General features: G+C 42.4%; 1 protein-coding gene and 1 long non-coding RNA gene across 3 annotated transcripts in view; one reads left to right on the top strand and one right to left on the bottom strand.

The window, feature by feature from the left end:
* The window catches only part of LOC119154411, a 34134-nt gene extending 12963 nt beyond the window's left edge, over positions 1-21171 (bottom strand). Inside the window, exons 1-2 of the long non-coding RNA XR_005106454.1 lie at positions 20962-21171; positions 18407-18554 (exon numbers count right to left, since the gene is read on the bottom strand). This is a non-coding gene — a long non-coding RNA (uncharacterized LOC119154411). The remainder of the gene's footprint in view (positions 1-18406; positions 18555-20961) is intronic.
* A 93-nt stretch (positions 21172-21264) lies between these two features.
* The window catches only part of CAPRIN1 (cell cycle associated protein 1), a 37324-nt gene continuing 36839 nt past the window's right edge, over positions 21265-21749 (top strand). The window contains exon 1 of one of the 2 annotated variants that reach the window (XM_037401852.1): positions 21265-21460. The gene's annotated coding sequence lies outside the window, so the exon portion shown is untranslated. The remainder of the gene's footprint in view (positions 21461-21749) is intronic. The other variant, XM_037401851.1, reaches the window with a different exon arrangement.

The following is a 21749-nucleotide window of genomic DNA, read 5'->3' on the forward strand; positions in this document are numbered from 1 at the left end:
ATAAACTATTATTCATGTCTTAAGTTGCAGTCTGGGAGGCGAAGAAGGCTGGGATTTCATATTTTGGTGTGAAGCTGAAACATGCAGCGCATCTTTTAGTTTCTAGAGATTTAAGACTAGATTATTCCCCTTAATCTGCTGCTATAATTATGAACAACACTTCTAAAAGTAAAAAAAGGTTATGAATGCAACTCAAGGGAAAAACAGGGTTAAGGTTTATTCAGAGAGAAAATCCATTATATACTCAATGAAACAATAAAGAAACAAGAGCATCAAGAATAGCAGTAGGGTTTTCCAGAATTTATTTTGGTATTTATGTAAAAATGTGCAAACAAAACACCACAGAAAATCCTAGATATGTTGCATTCTTTGACTATACTCCAATTACGTACTGAAAGCCATTTTAAAAAAGTAGGTATACCTAAATTCATAAATCCACCAGCTATTCCACATCAGCTCTTCCTGGCCTGGATTGTAACCAGCATCTCTTGGAACTAGCTCAGGCTTTTGGGAAGGTGAAGGGGGAGCTGATATTCAGCCTAACTAGACTCAAGATATCCCACATACTGTCCCCATCTCAAAGTTGGCACAACCATGGTAAAGCTCCATTGAGCTACTTCATACCAGCACCAGAGTGGTGGTAAGCAGCACAAGACCACCGCCACAAACCAAGCCCTCCTGGTTTAGAATAAAAAGGCATCAGGTTGTGAATTCTCGTATCCATCGAGGTATCCAAAGAATGAATGCCTTGCACCTCCCTCCATCCCATACATTTGATAGGAACAAGCTTGCTCTGCATTACTGGTAGCATTAAATTTGGCATCTCCAGGGCTTGATTCAACAGCAGGATCCAGAAAGGCTTCCTATTTGCTACTGCTGCCACATATTATCCAAAGAATCTAAATCCTTAACCTCCTTCAAACAGCTTTCTGTGAGATGAGTCAGTAATTAACAATAGCAGCACCAGCAAGCCTGGGAAGTTTTTTTCTAACAAGCAGGCACATTTTAAATGAACAGTGATATTTTTGGGGAGCTATTTGAAGAGATTCACTTTCTTCATTAGAATATCAGAAAAAAATTTCTTATTTCTGTGTCTCTCACCATTTCCCTCTACTTAGTTTCACCAGCCTAATTGGGATAGGAGCTTTTTCCCGCTCTGAATTTGCTAGCCATGCATCCCACAGATACATGGTCATTCCTAATAAATCATGAGCAAACAGGATCCAAATGTGCTTAATGTCTATAATCACCCAAGGCAGATTTGCAAATGGAACCTTTGTTTATTATGGCAACTGATCAGGAAAATCTTCTTTCAAGATAATAACGCTAACTAAGAAAGAGCAGGGCACAATAAATCAAAATCTTTGGCAATACAAATGGAAGAAAAAAAATTGGCATGCTTGGATACAAGACAAAGGCCCAGGTGGGTAACTACTGCACCTAACATGATACAAAGCTAGTCTTTCCTGGGAGTAAAGTGATGTTTGGCAAGATAGCAACAGAGTAAAAAGCTAACATTTTTCTAGCTTTAATGGCAAAGAATACAAGGGGTCAGACCCATCATGCCTTTGTTAAACCAAGTACATAGAGACTTTTCTTGTCACAACTAGATCTATCAAAAGAGGAAGAAAACACTGTCAGCAGCCAGTAGTAACAGATTTTTGTCAGGTTCCCCAAAATTATATTGAAAATATCTTTTCTTCAATGCTAGACTTGTCCCTGGCTATTAAACATCTGTTCAATTGTAGAAATACTTGAAAGATTACTTGCTGATAAAACTCAGAATAAAATAAAAGGTTTTCTACTGCAGGCTGATAACGTTTATACACATCTAGTAAAATAGATCACCTTCTGATGGTCTTACAAGACAGCAGGAAAGAGACTCAGGTGAAATTTGTCTATGCTTAAGTGACGCAGCCTATGTTGATTTAGGAAAGCTCCCTTTGAGACTATGACAATGTCTGTTCTAAGCAAAAAACTGGGGAGCTTTCTCTACCTGAGGAAACATCCACATAATCTGGACCATGTTTCAACTCATCCTTTGTTCCCTGAGTTTCTTTATACATCAACACAGCAGTCTGTAGAGGCTTCAGCTGTCAGGTGTATGCCTATTATACCAGACATGCCATAAAAAACGGTCGCAAGCCTAAAACATTTGCAGACAAAAGCCTAGTCTTATGAAGATTCGCATAACATGCAAATATTTGGGCAGAACTCAATAGGGCTGCATAAAATCTCTTGGTTAATTATGTGCCTAAGTGGTTCCAGATCAGGAGCATACGTGATATCTATACCAATAAGCAGAACATCAGTTTTCTCTTACCAAAAGTAGTATTTAAAAGAACTACCAGGGTGGAATATCTAAGAAAGGTAAAATATATACAACTGAAATAAAATCACCTACCCAATTGAAGTGCAGTAACAACTGCATGGAGAGAAAAATATTCAGAAAGGTCACAAACCTGTGACCCACCCTGCTAGTGGAAAAAAAAAAAAATTGCTATGGGAAGAGAAGGGGCTTGTGGTGATGTTCTGGATTAGCACAGAGGGACCAAGAGCCATGTCACTGGGAATATGGGGTGGCCTGCTTGCCTATCAGCCATCTAAAAGTGGCTCCCCTTGAAGGCTGTGGGTACCTGCGAGGGTGTGAGCTCCCAGAAGACAGATGGTTGTTGCTCCTACCAGACCCTAGCTGTGGGAAGCTGAGAAGAAATCAGCTCTAGGTACGGTATTCCCTTGAGGCCCTCCCTTGGAGGGTAAAAGCTTTTGAAGAGGAGTGGTGGGAGGATTAAAAGATATTTCTGGCACATCTCTGACTGATGAAACTGCTAGAAGGCAACCTGGTCTCCTGAAAATGCAGTGACAGCAACCACTAGAAATATGCAATACTGCTGACCCAAACCTACCATCCCCACCAGAGGCCACCCCTTCCCAAAATTCTGTGTGCATAGGGCTGTAGGTCTGAGCTTCCCAAATATGCTGCAAAACTGTCCCGAGTGGACACTCCGTGTGTCGCTGAAGAGCAGCTGAAGGAGCTGATAAAGGTACTTAACAACAGAGCTGGAAACACAAGGTATAAACACAGCTAGTGAAGCTGAGGCAGATGTTGCTGAGTGCTTTTTCTGCAGTGTAATGATAATGAGGAGCCAGCTATCCACCCTCCCATATGTCTTGGCATCTCAAAAAGAGTGAGTGAGGAAGGAGGAAAGGGAAAGGCTGTGTGGTCAGCAGCCAGGGTGAGACCACCACCTCTCACGCATCCTTATCAGCCTCCACAGAGACACAAACACTCCTTTCACAAGGGTGTGTAAAATAGTCTTCAAAGCGATAGCAACGGAACCAACCGAGAAATGGCCTGTAAAAAGAATTAAAAACAAAAACTTTGAGGGTTTTTTTCTGCTTTCTTTTTTCTTGAAAGCAGAACCAGCAGCCCACGGCCCTGCATAATGAAATATCCATGTTAAGCCGGTCACCTCTGAGGATGCCTTTCTCTTATTTTCAGGAAAGGACCCCTGTACACCTTTCCATCAAATGTCACAGTATGTGTCAGATACGTATTGCACATTGACAGCAAAAAAGGGAAGTGTACAAAATGTACTAAGCTCTGAGAAACCCAAATACTTGCTCTGCAAGTTGCTGACCACCTCCACCTCTGTTGCAGTGGGAGCTGCAGGGGCTCAGCAGCTTTACTGAAGGCACACACAGATATAATAAATTAGAGATTGACAGGAGGGAAGGGGTTCTTGGAGCCCTGAAAGCAAAGATATTACGGACAGGGGAAGAGAGGGAGAGAGAGGAGAGGAAAATAAAAACAAAGGAGGTGAAGGAAGCTAGCGGAGACAATAGAAAAGTTAAGGAATGAGATGCTATATATGATTAAGGTAAAAAAATGTAGCTGGAACACAAGGAAAAGACACCACGTGGTTTACTGGCACAGAAATAATTGAGTGCATCTGTTTTTATAATCAAATGTGTTTATAGGAACAATACACAGAAGGACTTTAAAACTCAAATCATAAATACTCAGTGCTAATATTTTTGCCCATAACAGAGATGTGAATAATAATGCAGAGGAGAGGTCACAGTAAAGTCAAAGTCACAGCCCAGTTTGCCCTCTCCATAGCACAAAAGGAGACATTTCATGACATTGAAAGAAAATACACTTTTTTAATGGCCAAAGACTTTATTTTTTACGCAATGAACAGTTAATCTATGTAACTTGTTGTGATGATGTTTAGAACTTGGTATATACTAAGGTTTCATACTGGATCTGACAATACTTGTACAGTATTTTGTACTAATACATGTACAAAAAATGAATGCATTCCCATACACATCAGGAAAAAAAAAAGTCCTATTTTTTTAAACCGTTTGACTACTAACAGATGGGCACTGAAAGGCAAGTGTCCTGGTAGTGGGTTATGTCATTCCATAGTTGCCCCTTAAATTGTTCCTCTTTCCACCCAGACTGTCATTATTCGTGGACTTCAGGGAATGGGGCCACGGGGATGAAACCTGAAAGGCTAGCATAGCATGATCCTTCCATTTTAAAAAAAGTGACTGTACTAGACATCACTTCAAGAATTAACCCATACTTTCTTGTACCATGGTCTCATTGTATCTCACATGTTAGAGAAGATCAGTACCTGCTGAAGACCCCCAAGAAAACCCTGTTAATGGCAATGACTTGGTTACTGAGTTGTATATTAAGCATGAAGTATCAAACACAGCATTGGCACAGTGAACTTCATGTACGAATGACTGAATGACACTTCGCAAAACCAGACTTGTTAACTTGTAAAGCAGTGCTGAATCAGTATTTAGCCCGCATCACAAGAACAACCAGAGCAGTGAACCAGTTAAAACTGAGGAAGGCTGCAGAGCATGTACAAAAATACAAACAGCTGTGGGAGTGAGAGAGACTACCAGGTGACTAGCTGAAGGCAATAGTTGTCCCAATCCTGGCAAAAGGAGATCCTGCTGATCAAAATAATTACAGAGGTGAAAGCTTATTGTCAGTACAGAGAAAAATTCTCATGAAAGCAATAGTCAACAGATCAAAGCTGGTTTTAGAGGGAGTAGTGAGAGAAAAACGGTGTGGCTACAGATCGGGATGAAGTTGCATTAATCAGACATGCAGATTTTTAACAGTTGATGGAGAAAAAAAAGGATGCATGGGGTTTGGAAGTGCTTGTTATTTTCCTTGATGCTATGAAGGCATTTTATTTGGAAGGAGCCATTACAGAAAGCAGGAAAAACGATACACCATTCAGATAAGCACATTGGTAGTACAAATGCTGGGAACTCCTGCCGTGCTATAGGAATTGGCAGAAAATTAAGCAACTGGTTCAAACCAAGTCTGGTATGAAACAAAGGACTATGAATTTGCCAGTGCTTTCATCATGTACTTCAAATGGACATTAGGATAGTAAATGAGTTGAAGCATGTGACAATGGAAGATCTAAATTTCACATTATGCAAATGATACTGCATAATTGTCAGATAAATGAGGTAAAGCTGATTCTCTTTGCTAATTGACAAAATTGCTGCAGTCATCTTGGGTTCTAAAATCAATCGGTAAGAGAAACTGTTTCTGTCTTGGAAAGAATAGGCATTTTTTTATGTATGCCTAGGGAGTTTAATTGGTGCTAAGGAAAAGAAGGAAAAAGTAAAAAGAAAGACACGCTTAGCCAAAAGCTTAAAACATTAAAGCCTATATGTATTAAAAAAGAGCACCAACAGCCTATAGACCAGAAGTGGCCGCATTAAATAAGAGAGATCTGATCACTGCTGGTGTAGGAGTTCCTCCAAAGGTAGTGAGCATGACACAGCATTAAGGATGGCAGAGAAAGCAGCAGCAAAGGATGCCAAATCAAAGTTTGGGGCCGGCTGCAGTGGAAAAATGAACAGTGGACAATGAGGAGGGATCCTGGAGAAGGCACCCAGATAAGAGAATGACAAAGACATTCACGCACACGTGTGGCTAAGGGCTAAACAGATCCCCAGCCCCATGGCTGGACCTTTCTGACAGGAATGGGACTGAAATGGATTCAACAAAGGCATAAGCTCTAGACAAGAATGTTATGCAACTCCAGAGTCTGAAAAAAAAAAAAAAAAAAAGAGCCAGGAAAGAAGACATATTAAAGTCTCTGCCTTGGCCAAATTCCAACTCAATTAATTACAATCTGCCTTTTAAAATTCCCCCCGAAGTTTCAGCTGGATAATATATTCTTACGTGCATGTTATGGGAGGCTGAGAAGTGTCGCAGCCCACTGCTGAGCTACTGTTTGTAGATAGCATGATTTCTGCATGCAATGCTTATGTTAGGTCAGGTCTGTGAAGGCCTTGGGACCCTTGAAAATGAGAAGTGCTTGGTAGACCAAAGATGATGAAACCATAGAAAAACAGCAGCAGTCACTTTGCCATAGAACTCCCTGCTGTGCAATTTTTTAGTAAATGAGCTCATAAAACCTCACTTCTGCCTTCTAGTGGATAAAAGATAGGAGAACGTTGCAGCAGAAAATTAAGAGACACCTACTGAAAAGAAAACAGCTCTGGATTCCTCAACATCCTTATTGAGAAGCCCTGAAAATCAGACTCACGGGAAAATATTGTAATTTTTACTCATAACAATGACTATTACATTCACTTTTCACCCTGACTTCCACTGATTGTAATGGCTCAAAACCCAACTCCTCTCTTTTAGTATGGACCCAATGCTACGTGGAAGGCCAAGGATACTGAAATATTCAATACCAGGCTGATGTTGATTAAAACTGGTCCTGCTGCATCCACTTCTGGTTATACTGCAAAAAACTCTGCCACTAATACAGAGGACAGAAAAAACCACCCTTCCTTTCCTGCCAGAAGACCTCATAAAAAGGTGTTTTTCACACTAGCAGAAGCAACAGTGCATAGGAAATGCAGATTGCCATGCAATTTTTCCTTATATAAGCCATCATTGCTCAGTTGGGTTTCCAAATGAGATCGGTATCTACAGCTGACAGTGATGTTCTACAAATTTTAAAATTAGGCTAATAGCCCAAAAATCAATGAATGCAAATGTAAAGACTCCTCTGAGCTTGATGAACGAGCCCTTAAACCTATACATTTCTGAACACTAGAAATTACAGATGAACCCAATGGTTCCTGGATGAGTGGTGCAAAGGGAAAGATTTGCTGGAATTATTTTCAAACAAAGGCTTTCATTATTTTTTTCCGAAACACATACACTTGTTTTCATGTAGGAGAACAAAAAAAGCAACTTGTTCAATTAGATGTTTCTTCTGTTTCTGGGAAGGAAAAGCCCCTGGCAACCACAGAGGCTAGGACCTGAGGAGCAGCTCTGCCAGAAAGGACATGAGTCACTTGATGGACAGTGAACTGAACATGGGCTTACAGTGTTCCTGGCAGCAAACAATCACAGAATGGTTTGGGCTGGAAGGGACCCCTGGGGGTCACCCAGCCCACCCCCCTGCTGAAGCAGCTCCCCTAGAGCAGGCTACACAGAGCCGCGTCCAGGCGGGTTCCAACGTCTCCAGAGAAGGAGACCCCTTGGCCTCTCTGGGCAGCCTGGCCCAGGGCTCTGCCACCCCCGAGGCAGAGAAGTTCCTCCTCACATGCAGATGGAAGTTGCCGTGTTGCCGTTGGTGCGTGTTGCCCCTCGGCCCGTCGCTGGGCACCGCTGAAAAGAGCCTGGCCCCGTCCTGCTGGCACTCGCCCTTAAGGTGTCTGTAGGCATTGATCAGAGCCCCTCGGTCTTCTCTCCTCCGGGCTGAGCAGCCCCAGCTCTCCAGCCTTTCCTCATCAGGGAGATGCTCCATCCCCTCATCATCTCCACAGCCTCTGCTGGACTCTCTCCAGCAGTTCCCTGTCTCTCTGGAACTGGGAGCCCAGCACTGGGCACAGCACTCCAGACGCAGCCTCACCAGGGCTCCCCCTCACCAGAGAGGGGGAGGATCACCTCCCTTGACTTGCTGGCCACGCTCTTCCTCATGCACAAAGAAGACCAACAGCATCCTGGGCTCTATGAACTGGCGCACAGGTTTCCCAAGCAGTTGTGCTGTGTCCAACCTTGGAGGTTTGGGAGACCGGACTAGAGACCTCCTGAGGTCTCTTCCAACCTGAACTGTTGTCATTCTCTGATTTCAGGTTTTCCTGAGCGTAAAAACTATCTGTAGGCACAGGGTTTCAAGATGTCCTGGTAGAACAAAGACATTTCTGATCCTTACCTATCAGCTCCAAAGGCCTCAGGAGGAAACACGTCTTTTTTTGCAGTCAGTGACAAGTGTTGACGTGACTTTAAATGATGCTAAAGTTTTGCGTTTTGCCCTTCAGCTCAAATCCTCCCCTGCCACTTCGGCTTGTCTTTCTGGGGCTGTGGTGGAACCCAGCCTTAGCTTGGGATCAGGCATTGCAGGTCTGTGGCCAAACCTCACCTCTTATCACATCTTAAGTCCATTAAAACTGCAGCGCCAGGTGAAGGTTAACAACCTCCTGCCGTTTTCCCTTCTGCAGTAAATCACTTACAAATCTTTCTAATGGACCATGAAAACTAAAAGAGGTCCGGTATGTAACAAATATTTGAAGAGGACAAGACCTTAAGAAAAAAAAAAAAAAAAAAAGAGTCTGCAGCAATGGTTATGGAGCATAGATTTGCTGTGAAATTGTGAAATCTCTGCAGGCAGTAAAAAAAGGGGCAGCAGAGCTCTTTTTCCAAGACAGTCGACTTGTCCCACCCACTCCCTTCCCTCTTTCCTCTTACAGCTTTCCCCTTTTCCGCAAGAAGACCGCTTGCTACAGAATTGGCTTCTGCCACATCGCCGTTTTTTCCCTCCACATGCAAAGAGAAAGGGAAGGCTGAAAAAATTCTGCTGAACTCTGGTAATTATCTAGACTTGAAGTTGGGTCATTTCAAAGATGGTAAGTGGAGGAGTTTATTTATGGAAATTTGGCTTCTGACACTGATTTTCACATGAAGCATGCATGTTCAGGAGATCCTGAAGGCTTCCCATGAAATGTACATCCAGATGGCATGGTGAGGAATGCCAGGATGCTGGTCTCTAGCCCTGGTGCACCACTGCTGCAGAGCAAGGCGTCAAGTGCTTGAGTCATTGAGTGAGCATCACTGAGGTCTCCTTCACACGCTCCCACTTGCAAAGAACAAAAAGTAAGACCAGTCCCTTGGCCACCTCTACTCTTACCATCTGACAATCATTATTAAAGCTGAGCTTATTCTTTCTATGGCTTCCCATTGCATCAGGTGAGGAGATGTTCTCCCTGCTGTCCTGACTAGAAACTGTCCCTTCTCTGGTTAAATCTGGGGATTTGAGTGTTACAAGTAGGGTTGTGGACCTAAGAGAAAATTATCTTCATCTAATGCTTATGCTGCTAGTCCAGCTTATTTGTCATTGTTTAGGATTAAATATTGGGTTTGGGTGCCAAATTCTAACATGTATTTGTGTTCCCATAAAGTTGCTGGTCTGAGTGAGCAGTGAGGGCTGGAAAAAACTGGGAAATGATGTTTGGGGCCAGAAAAGGTGAAAGGAGTAAGGGTGTTTTCCTAACAGAGGATAAACCACCTGGAGGCCACTCAATAGATTAATGCAGGGAGCTACTGAAGGTGCAGGTTCACAGTTCTTCACTGTCTTTGCTAATGAGACATATTTGGCTTCTTTAGTAAAACGGGCTTTGGAAAGTGCACGTTAAAGAGGAAGGACAATGTGCAGCACCTAGTAGCCACTAGTATGCCACTGAAGGGCTTCATTGATTTTTAAATTTTCTCTAGAGGTCCCAGCAGTAATCCTCAGTAATTTTCAGCTAAAATTCTAATATGATGACAAATTTTACAAACAATGAAAAAGTTTTACCAGTATTGAGTTAATAAAATGTCATTGCTTACTCATCCTCGGAATACGCAATCCCTATCTTTTCTTAATAAAACTAAACCAAAAAATACACCTTTCAGGACAAACACTTCCAAGACTATTTTTTTCCTAAAGATATCTCTGATGTGCTGTATGCCAACAGGGATGTGTATACCCAATGGCATGCCACCTGCTGAGAATAATTGTGACAGAACACCAAAAATTCAAGGACTGTCTCCATTCCTTATCATACTCTTCTTCACCGGCATGTGCAGGCCAGCAGAACGCAGAACTGACACCCTCTCTGAGACGTGCCCCTGTTCCTCCTTCAAACCGCAGTGACTATCCCGAGCATCTCAGGGCAACCCTGCCTTGGAGTTCAAGAGACGAGTAAAAACCGGATTTTTCAAGCAGCTCTTGAACGCCCTCTAGTGGTTAAAATAGCAAATATTTGTAATGTCACCTTACCACCTTGTCAACACAATTTTAATTAATAAATCACTCACAATGACTCACGCATCTGCGAGTTAAAAAGATTTTTAAATTACGGTTATAATTATGTTCATAATTACTATCATAACTTCTTATTAGGCAGTAGTGTTTTTCACTATGCAAAGTATACAGAGCCAGAATATCATTCCTGTGCATCAAGTAACATTTTTCTTTTTCTTTGGCCCACAACAATTTTCATCCTACACTGTGTTTGCAAAGGTGAGTGGTCACTGAAAATTCATGTTATCCACAAATATGAGGTCACTCCTTACTACATATTTTCCCAGAGATTTCAGGATTCCTTACTTTCTAGACAAGGCATTCAAGTTCCTCATAGAAGCCCTGAATGTATGTTGCAGAAAATGCTAATTTTTCATTTCACAGCAGAAAACGAAGCTGAGAAAGAACTAGGTGACCCAGTTATGGAAATGTGGCAGCTCCAAGACTGAAGGACAGATTAAAGCAAGGAACACGCCACAGACAGTAATGACAAAATGCTTGTGTTGTTTTTGAATAATTAATAGATCACAGGCCTGTGTCCAAGGGAATATTTGCATGAAACACTATTTACATACCTTTTCAAATGTTAATTGCAACCTGTCTTGCAGAAACAAACACACTGCTTCACAGACGTTATTTGAATGTTTTCATTTTTTTGCCTACTCTCTGTTTATTTAAAGACTGTGCCTTCCTGTTTGTCTGCCCTTCTCGTCACTGTTAACTACCTTCATCATCATCATCAGTTTAAACATCAGACTGCTTTTCAAGTAGTCAGAAGCAACGTGGAAAATTGCTCCAGTAACAATCCTACACAAAAATCCTGGGTCATTTATGGTCCTTTGTAAGTATTGTATCCCCAGTATTTATTCCAAATCACACATTTTGCAGATTTAGACGCAATATTCCTTCATCGCAACCGATGCTACACATCTCTTATGGCATAATCCATAATCTGCCAAATAATGGCACTTTTGCAGGCTCTTGAGATCAGGACCAAACTAGCTCCTGCCACAGCACCAAGCACAAGCAGCATCGCTCTAAGTTACATCAGTCTTTGCTGACTTCCTGGCAGCAGTTTGTAGTTTCCAAATACCTGGAATTCAGTGCTCCTCTTTTTCCGGTCTCATCTTCCATCTGCAGCTTCCTCCAGCTCGCTGTTGGACTGGGGCTTTCTCCCTCTCTACCACTTGTCCTACTTACTGCTGCCAGCCTCAGGTCTTGGCTCTTGCCTTCTGCTCTTCAGGTCTAACAAGGCCTCCTGTCCCCAAATGGCATCTGTCACACACGCGGTGATGCAAAACGAAACTCGGTGGGGGCCCTTTGAGGAGCTGATATAAGCCTGCTTCCAAACTTCATGTTTGCAAAGAAAACTTTCTTTTAACCAGCAAATTGCACTCCCTGATAATTTTTTGTGACATTTCCCAGCCTCCACTCTAATGACAATTTCTTGGTTATTAAGTAATTAAAACATGATGTAATTATTTTTACTTTCTAATTAGATAATTGTTCTGTCATTGCAATGATCCAAGTGCAACATGTTATTATTGCAATCCTAGTTACTAATGCCAGTGAATCAAAATGACTTTTTTTTAAAGCCTTAAATCTTGTGTTGGTCCTCAGATAAACTACGTGTGCTACAGCCTCCTCAGGGAAAGCTCTTCCCACAGTTCTTATTTCCTCAGCTGCAGGAGGGTCTCACCCAGGGTGGCCGTGACTCTGATAGCTGCCTGCTGAATAGCTCCACTGCTCTTTGAAGACATTCAGAACCCATTCACCACTGGGGTGCTGGAGAAGAATCCTTGAACTTCATTCCATGACTGCAGAAGTCATCATGCTAACAGTGCCTGGCTATAGCCATGTAAAGGCTATCAGGGACTGCTTCCCAAAGGAAGGAGAGCCAGGAGCCGAGCACGAGGACAGCATAGGGGCGGTGACCCCACTGACCAGAGTGCAATCCCAACGTACCCACATGGGGCCAAGTTGGTGACAATGATGGCTTCCATTGCGAGGCCATCAGACAAGAAGAAGGGACGAGTGAGGGTCTGGCCAGGAGGTCCTGCCATGATCAGCAGGGCACAGTGCTGAGCAGGGGCCTTCTACAACATAATTGACACTCAGTGGCTTGAAAAAAAAAAACACCTGTTGAAGTACAGGCAAAAATTAGGAATAAATCTGAATTTATGTAGATGATCACCTGTTTTAAAAGACTTTTATAGCTTGGGGGGTGGGTTGTTTTGTTTGGGAGTTTTTGTTTGTTTGGGGCTTTTTTGAGCAGAAGCATTTGCAATTCCTTAGCAGAATTGTTGAGCTTCCCTGGCATGTATATGGCCTTGAGGCACACATTTACTTACTCCTCTGAGAGAGAGCAGATAGGAAGAAAAGGGGCTGCAGTGCCAGTGGGTCCTCCTAAAGACAGCATGCCTTTGAAAGGTAGCTGTAACACCAACATATTTGGAAATACTTCATGCAACCATTAATTTTTCTTCAGACAGACCTTTAGCATAAGGTCTGTGATTAGTCTTCCTCAGAATAGCCCAGCTGAGCCTCAAATACTGACTGTAGTGTGAGAATTACCAATCCATCTTTGCTCTCCTCTAGAGTGGAGGCTCTCTGCATTCTTTTCATGCAAGTATTCATTTTGAGATGCAATTCTATTCACTGTGAGGAAATGTCACCTATAATATTACTTTATCTTCTAAACAGACAGATAGGTAGACACAGACACAACCGTAGACAGATACATAGATAGACAGAAAAGTATTTATGGTCAATATATTGAAAACTTTAACATATACCTGACTTGCACGGGAAATGTAGCTCTACAGAATCTTTGAAAGATAGAGCATTTGTGCTTAAATATGATACAAAAAGAGTCATAAAACACCCTGTGATTTCCTTTTCTTTCACTTCATGGTTACATTAATAGGATTTAAAGATTTCTCAGTGGAATTGTAATGTACAGCCTGTATCTGTCCTTTGTTAAGTGCAGAGTTTCAAATACTGTTGTTTACAGCAGCTTCCAGTCTTTTATCATGCTTACTAAGCACACTTCTAATTTCCACCCAAGAATATTTTGTACAAAAGGTTTTAAGTATTTCCTGTTCCTTTCTGACTATGCTGTACTGGAAAACAGACATTAGGTTAAGTGTAAATGATATGATAAAGCCTGAGCTAAGCAGGTCAGTATAAACAAGTACACAGGAGCCAGACTGCAAAGAGCCATCTTCTCATCTCAGTGCATGGGGATTTACATATCAGCACTATTTTCAGTTTTCATACTGGGAGAAACTTTGCCATTTGAAAGCTCGTAATAAGAGTTTTTCAGCTGGGAAATGAAATGAAAGCAACAAGTTGATCTGCCCACTTGCAAACTAGGCTGTATACTAAGTCTTCCGAAACTAAGTTAGAGATGCTCTACCTTTATTCATGAAACATCCTAAGTGACTGGGAAATAAAGGAGATGAGTAACAGCCAACACAAATTTGTCAAAACCAATCCATGTCAAACTATTTGATTTCCTTCCACAAAGAATATTGCATGGACAGAGGAAGAGCAGATGACATCTTCTGACTTTAATAAGGCTTCCAATACTTTCTCCTACAACTCATAAGCAACCTAAGAAAACATGACCTAAATAAAAGTACCATCAGGTGGGTGCCAAGTGAGTCTACTTAAAGAATAATCGCCAGTGATTCCCTGTCAAAATGAAAGAGGTATAAAGCAAGGTATCACTGGAATTTGTCCATGTGTCCTTGCTAGTTAATATTTTCATTATGACCTAGACGGCAGAAAAGAGAGTATGAAAGCTGTGAAAAGAAGTCAAATACTTTGGAGACAAAATGTGAAATGAAATGGTCAACAAAAAAAAAGATCAAACTCCTATGTGTTCAAGTCCACTTAGGCAGCAATAAGCAACTTCATAAACTCATACTGGGGGATAATATGTTAGCTAACACTTCTGCAGAAAAAAGATCTGGAGGTGATAATTACAAACTGAACCTCAGTGTACAGTGTGAATTTGATGCAGAAAAAGCAAACATCATATCTAGGTGCATTTATCCTGTGAGACAGATCATGTAACTGTGTCATGATTTCATCATTAATAAGGACTCAGCTGGAGTAATGTATCCTGTTTTAAGCATTACGTTTGAAGGTATATAAAGGCCAATTAGAGATAGCGTTTGAGGAAAACATCAAGAAAGGCAGAGGTCTAATAAACACCTTTATGGAAAGGTTGAAAGAACTGGGGCTGCTTGACCTAGCAAAGAACACTGAAGAAATGCAACTGCATTACCATATTGTCTCAGAAAGATAGCTTCAAAGAGAAAGAAAAACGTGCTATTTGTGTCCAGGACATTTAGAAGTAGCAGCATCAATACTGGAGTAACACAGATTCAGACTACATGCAAGGACCATTTTTCATCAGTAAGAATCATGAAGCATTAAAATAACCTGCCTGGGAGGCTGGCATTAGCAGGCCGTCCTGGGACTAAACTGCATCCTGAGTTTGGCCTGTCCTACATCAGCATTATGCGTTCCTTAAATTAACCAGTCATCCTTCACCTTCAAATTACTTTCAAATTTATTACTCCTTTACCTTTCCTATGTATGTGATATGCAGGAAGATTTTGATGTGCCAGCTGGAGAGCACGAGGTTTGATTAGCAGCCTTCAGGTTCACTTGAAAACCATGTGTTGTGACTATGAATACATAGTGAATATCATTAAACAAAGCACTTTTTCTAATGACTGCATGATCAAATCACCTGAAGAAATGAAAAGTTTAGGCACAAATTTACTGGGGGCTAAGTGGGCAGGTAGTAGCTGGACCTGGCCATTTGACTGTGAAGAGCTATTTGGACTTCTCCATTCATAGATTCATAGAAACAGAGAGAAAAAGTTGGCATCAGATACATCACAAGCCCCATGTTACTCATTCCATCTGCTGTAAAATTTGGCCTCCCGCGGGAGCAACTGGCCCTTGCTGCTCCCTGACAATATTTTTGCCCTCCAACAACTGATTTTTATGATGTCTTTCAGCACTGGATTGAACAGCCTTTCGGTCAGCGCCATTTTATCTCCACAGTTATAGAGAATAGCTTTTTGGAATGAAAAGGATAATATTTTTTTTGAGGTGATTACAAGTTTTGGACAACAACCACTCCAGATGTTCTCCAGAAGCAGATGTCTGAGATATTTAAGACTGTGATAAGCTTGACTTACAGCCTTGTAATACTCTCGTTTAAACTGCTGTGATACAGTAAAGTGGCTGACATGCAAAAAAAAAAAAAAAACCTGAACAGAAAATTGCTGTTTTAGGAAGATATTTTGGTTGGAGCTGCAGCATTTGTCATAACACTACCCAGTATTTTCCTTAACAGCGGGGAAATAAATACAGAATTACTTAATATAATTTACAAATACAAAAAGATGACTGGAAAAGTAAATTAGAGGGAGGACAGGCACAGAACAGTCTGGATAGCATGGTATGCTGGGCCCATTCAAAATAGCTAATTCAGGCAAATCTAAAGCCCTAAGGTTCTGAGCTGCTTTTCAGTGGTGAGACTTCTTCATTGGTATGTATGACCAACCTACTCCTTCCTATGGCAGGACTTTGTACATGAAAATGAATGCTTGATCTACTTTGCATACAGTGCATGTAGCAGTGTCCCAGCCTGGTTATTTACTTCTGGAAGCTGAAGACTTTTGTAAACAATTGCTTCATGAAAGGGCCAAAGAACTGTGTGATATCAGTAGAAACAGAAATACATTTTATAATGACTTCCTATCAATGGCTATGTGGGGAAATCTAAGATCTGGTGGCACTTAATCTATTTTTTGCTGTATTGGATTGGAATCATGCTAGTTTTGACTAAACATATCATTGAACCCAAATATCTTTTGAATTCTTTATTGACCTTGCTGCTAACACATCAATGTTTAACATTTGTGATAAAAACTTTCTGATTTCATTTTATTAAGCCAAAAACATATACTGAGCTTTTTTTCAGTCCTTATTCAGAGAGGTTTATTTTGTCTGGGTTTAATTTTGTTATGAAAGTTAGCCAGCCTGTGGGTTTACATAGAATAGGAATCTCTCTTGTCTGAGAAAAGGAATAACTTTCCAAAACTGCCTGATAAGCAGGAGAAACCACAGTTTTTGAAAATTTCAAAGTGGGCCCTTCTTAAGACAGTAAAACTGAGTGAAAGTTCAGATTCTCCCAGGCTCCTGTTCTCAAACATGACTCCTGCTCTGTGTTGGTATTGCTGTAGATACAGTTCTACTGTCCAAAATAAGTTTGTAACCTTAAAGGCAAATAAAGGCTATTGTTGACCCCTCTTCATTACTCCAGTTTAAATGTTGCTGGTTTATAATTTAAAAGTATGTTGCTTGGTTTGTTTTTCTAACCGTAATTCTTGTATACTACATCTGGGAACTGGAAAAAGAGGTTGGTACTTATCTTCTGTGCCCAACCAGTGGAATAGGATCTGCTTTTCAACTTCAGCTGTGGTTATTGCTATCCCTGTTCTTACTGTCATACTCTCAGTGGCTTTTGAAGTCCCATAACATTCAACAAGATCAGTCAGGGAACTAATTGATTAATAGATCTGTGATCATGTGCAAAAAGGGAAATTTTGTTTTGGTCTTACGGATCTTACTTAAAAAAACCATAATACAACAGAGAATAAATGCAAGATATTAATTATGTTATTTCATTATATTATTCAGAATAATTATGAGTATGAACAGGGAGCAGATGCCACAATTAAGGAGAGAACACTACGCGCTGTGGATCAGTTCCTGGTTTGGAGAAGCCAAGAACATATCAACAGGGTGGGAAAGCTGGCGAGGTACAGGACCGGTTGCTGTTTTGGAGAAGCGAGTAACAAGAAGATGGAAGGACACAGGGCTGAGGTACCAGGTTTGGGGAGACAGAAGCATGTCTCCATTTGTGTGCTCTGATTGCCTGTATAGGAGTGGTCAGAACAATGCAGAGCTGCAGGGAGACACAACTTGTCCTTGGAGCTCACAAGGAACTAACATGAGACCACAGATTGCTTGGAGGTAGCTCTTAGGACACTGGGGAAAAGCAAACTTTTTGTTTCTCTCCCTCCACACACCCATTCCCCCCCCCCGGACCTTCCTCTCTTCTCTTTTCTCCCTGGAGAAAGAACAGGGCTGGGGACTAGTAGTAATTTCCTATAGGATTTTCCCCAGAGGGAGTGGCAAGGCTTGGCTTGGTCAAAAGTCGCTAAGCAAGAGGGCAGGAGGAAATCTGAAATGGGAAGGGCTGCAAAGGTGTGTCAGGGGTAACAAAAGTGATATAAAGGGGGGTCAGAAAAACCCTGCCTGAGACAACCCTTCACACAGAACATAAACACAACAGGTGAGCCCTGATTACACCAATCAGTTTAAGACTTCTTTCCTCCCTCCATTTTTATTTTTCATGTAACTGGCTGGTTACATATGTTTTAAATACATCTATCTCTGGTTTACAGATGATGTAAGATAATGATGAATGAAAACCCAGAGGAGATCTAGCATGGGAGAGGTTCCTCTGGAACACAAAGAGCAAAGCTAAGTGTCTCCTAAATCTGGATCCGCACATTGCCTGCAGGGAGGTCGAAGCCTCCCTCACCTTCAGCAATTTTGTGGTCTAAAGGTTCGTGTTTGTGGAAGTGATACATATGTTTTTGCTGGGGAGACTTCCCCTCCTCTCTTACCTCTGTGTAGTGGCTTAACAAATGTGACTCCAAAATCAGCAACTCCAGAGATGATCTTCGTTTACACAGCTCACAAACATGAAATACAAAGCCAGCTCCCTACAAGTAAGATTTGATTTGCACCATAATTATGCTGAAGTGGGATTTCAGCCAGCTAGCCAACATCAAAGAAGTCAAAGGTGAAGAGACCCAAATCCAGATTTACAGGGAGATCATACCATGTGTGGTAAGGGGATACTTATCTCTAAGAAATGTAAAGGCTGAGAGCCACATGTTAATTACAGGTTTGTCATGCCCGAAGTTAGGGGGATAAAGCTTACTCACAGATCAGCAGTAGTTCAACACTTCCTTAAAGTAAAGAGTTTGAGGTCTCAACTCCTACTTGATGGTGGGGAATTCTGATGCAGGGCTTTCTCTGTCAGGTGTTGATGATCAATATTGTTGGCACACAAGTACGACGAATTTGTGGTCACTGTTTTGAAAGGAATGGTATGAAAGAGGTAGATGAATATATGACCGCATGACCTGCCTAAAACTATAAGCACATGAAGTATTAAAAGTTATTTTAAGAGCTGAGATCGACTATGCAGTACAGTTTGTTTGTATGGAAGTTATTTTTGAGTTAATTTTGGCAGTACGGAAGTTTTACTTCTAAAGTTGACATAGAATAGAGAATCATGCATGCTTCAGTGATTCCCAGGCTGCTCCAAGAGCCTACCGAAGGGTCTGGAGATCAGGAATGGAGCCTACACAGAGCAATCAGAGCATAGTACTGATGGTGGGTTATGCTATTACAGAACAGTGACCGATATTTTTTGTATAAAGTTGCTGTGTTATAGTAAGAATCTGTTAAATGAATTTAGTAAGCTTACCCCATGCTGAATTACTAGTCTCTCTTTTTTAAGTACAATATGGAAGCCCTCCTTTTGCAGTCCCTGATAATTACTTAATGCTTTGCTTATAATGCTTTGCTTATAGTTACTTACACTTTAGCATATAAATTTAGCAGTAGCCTCAATTCCATCTTTGGCTAACCAAAAAGGCATTGAGTGTAATTATGAAGAGCTTTGATGCAGTAATTGTCATGTAATTATTGCTCATGTAATCTCATGTAATAACTGCTCTCAGGAGCAGTATTTTTAATTTTACTTTTTTTTAGACTATGAACATTTACTAGATAGTGTTATGCTTTCCCATGAAGAAGATCTCATGCTGGTGGACAAAATAAGGGCTTTATTGTGGTCCAACACGTACTCTTAATTTATTGTTACCAATTCTCCCATCAGCTTCCATTTTTCTTTTATTGCAGATTTCTTTTTTTTTAAGCTTTTCAGCAATACAGGTTTTGAATACAAACTGTATTAGGATCCTTTTACTTGGCTGAAAAACTTGCCTAAACTGTTGAGTGCCGAAAGCTTACGCAGAATTGCAATGGCAATGTAAGATAAAGGAGAAATAAATAGGAATGGATGAAACAATTCCACGTTATTTTGAAGAATTACATTCTGTGGTCAAAATGCCTCAATGTGCTTCCCATGTTGATGAAAAAACTGTATTTGACTTGGGGAAAAAAGGTAATTTCAACCTCTGTGTAAGGAGCTTGGAGACGTAAGGGCACAAAAATTAAATCTTGCAAATGGTATCAATAAAATCTTGGTGAATAGTGAAAAAATGGACTTTCAATATTTGAAGTTATTACTTTTATACTTCATTTATTCAACTGAAACAATTGGGTTGGGTGTTTTATTTCACTTGTCTTGTAACTGATTATGCAAAATGAGTTGATTTGGAAAGCAAACAATCTAATATAAAAAACAAAAGCATTGAGCTGTTACAGAAAATGCAGGCATACATGAAAAATAGAGGCATAGGAAGTAGTTCCATACAGATGGAATGAAAAAAAAAATATCTGACCATTCAAAATTAACTGCTACAGCATGAGGTCAAAGAAAGCAGTTTCTTGGAGGATTATCAACTCTCACTCACTCCAGGGAAGCAAGAATCAGAATGGAAAGAAGGGCAAGGACTACATGACTACATGCAAAGATTTAGTGAGGAAGAGTATTGAGACATCTCTCTCGTGGTGGAGAACCATTAGGTTAGTCCCCTTCTTCAAGAAACAGCACTTCTTGTGTCAATGTAGTCAGTTGTGTGGATCCAATGATTAAACAGATAACGGAAAAAATCGGCCTTAAAAACCAATGGTATAATCTTAAACTGGTATTACACCACAAATTCAATCTCCAATTTGCAATTACTGGGAACTGAATTTTCAGGGCCTTATATTCCCAAAAATCTTCCATCCATTAATTCCAGAAAGACAACTGAGTAAATACTAAAAACCTTCCTAATGTTATTTAGCTCCCCAGACCACAAAGTATTTAATTTTGGAGTTGCACCTCACTAAAAAGGCATAGCACTCATTCAAAAGTTATCTTTACTTCACAGAAAACCTGATGCTGTATTGGTATCACTTCTTTAATATTGAAGTAATTATTTGTTGTCAGCATGTAAGTAAAGGTTCAGCAAGTGCAATCTGGACATGGTGCAGCTCTGGGTCACAGAAATATGTAAAACTAAAGTACCTTACGTAGTATTCAGGGATTGCATATGTAGAGAGATACAGGTACCTCTTAATACAAATCCTAATATGAAAGACAAACGAGGCAGCCGTTTGCAGCGACTGACACGCAGTTATTAAGGCCCAATTACACCTGTGGCACGCCACCTCTCCGGAGCCCTCCCACAGCTTTAGGGACGTGCCTTAAAGGCACGAATAAGCATGAAACACGTTTTGGAGTCACGCTTAATGCCGGCAAGGCACGACGGGCTCCACGCTCAGGCGACACCCCCCCGCACCGCCGCCACACCAGACCCACTGCCTCAGGGAGGCCGCGCTCCTCAGGGGCGGCGCGACGCCGGCGGCTGTTTGGCGGGCGGCCCGGCCCCGCCCAGCGCGAGGCCGTGGGAGGCGCGGCCCCGCCCAGCGCGCGGCAGGCCGGGGGGCAGGCTGCTCCGCCCGCCTATTGTGTCTGGCGCTGAGGCGCCCGCCGCGCGCCTGAAGGACCCCGCCAGCCGGCGCCCCCACGGGAAGCGCCTCCTCCGACTGGGCAGGGCCGGCGGCGCGGAGCGGTGGAGGGCGGGCTCAGGCGTTCTCGGCGGGCACACCCAAGCGGCGAGGACCCCGCGCTGCTCGCTCCCGGGCCGCCTTGCCTTACGCGCTGGCGTGCGCGCCCTCGCTCTCTCCCCTAGTATCGCGGCGCAGAGGTAGCAGGAGCAGCGCGGGCGGCGGGGCCGGTAGTCGGCTGAGGCAGCCATTCCTAGAGCGAGAGCGCGGCGCACTGAGTCCCCCCCTCCCCCGGGCCACTCACGCACAGGGTGAGGAGGGTGGCGCGGCCCTCCGGACACCGGCGGGGGAGGGAGCGAGCTCTGAGGGGAATGACCGTTGGCGGGGCGAGGGGGTGCCGGCGGCGGCGCGAGGCGGCGCGGTCACGTGACGGCCCGGCGCGCCCCCGCGGCTGGGTTGGGGTGTGTATGGGGGGGTGGGTGTGAGCGCGCGCTGGCAGGTGCGGCCCGCGTGTGTGCGCGCGCGCGCGCCTTTGGGCGTGGGGAAGCGGCCGTGTGCGCGCCCGCCCTCCCTCGTGTCCCCTCCGGCGGTCCGTTCCCC

Source organism: Falco rusticolus, chromosome 10 (assembly GCF_015220075.1).
Source record: "Falco rusticolus isolate bFalRus1 chromosome 10, bFalRus1.pri, whole genome shotgun sequence".
NCBI lineage: Eukaryota > Metazoa > Chordata > Aves > Falconiformes > Falconidae > Falco > Falco rusticolus.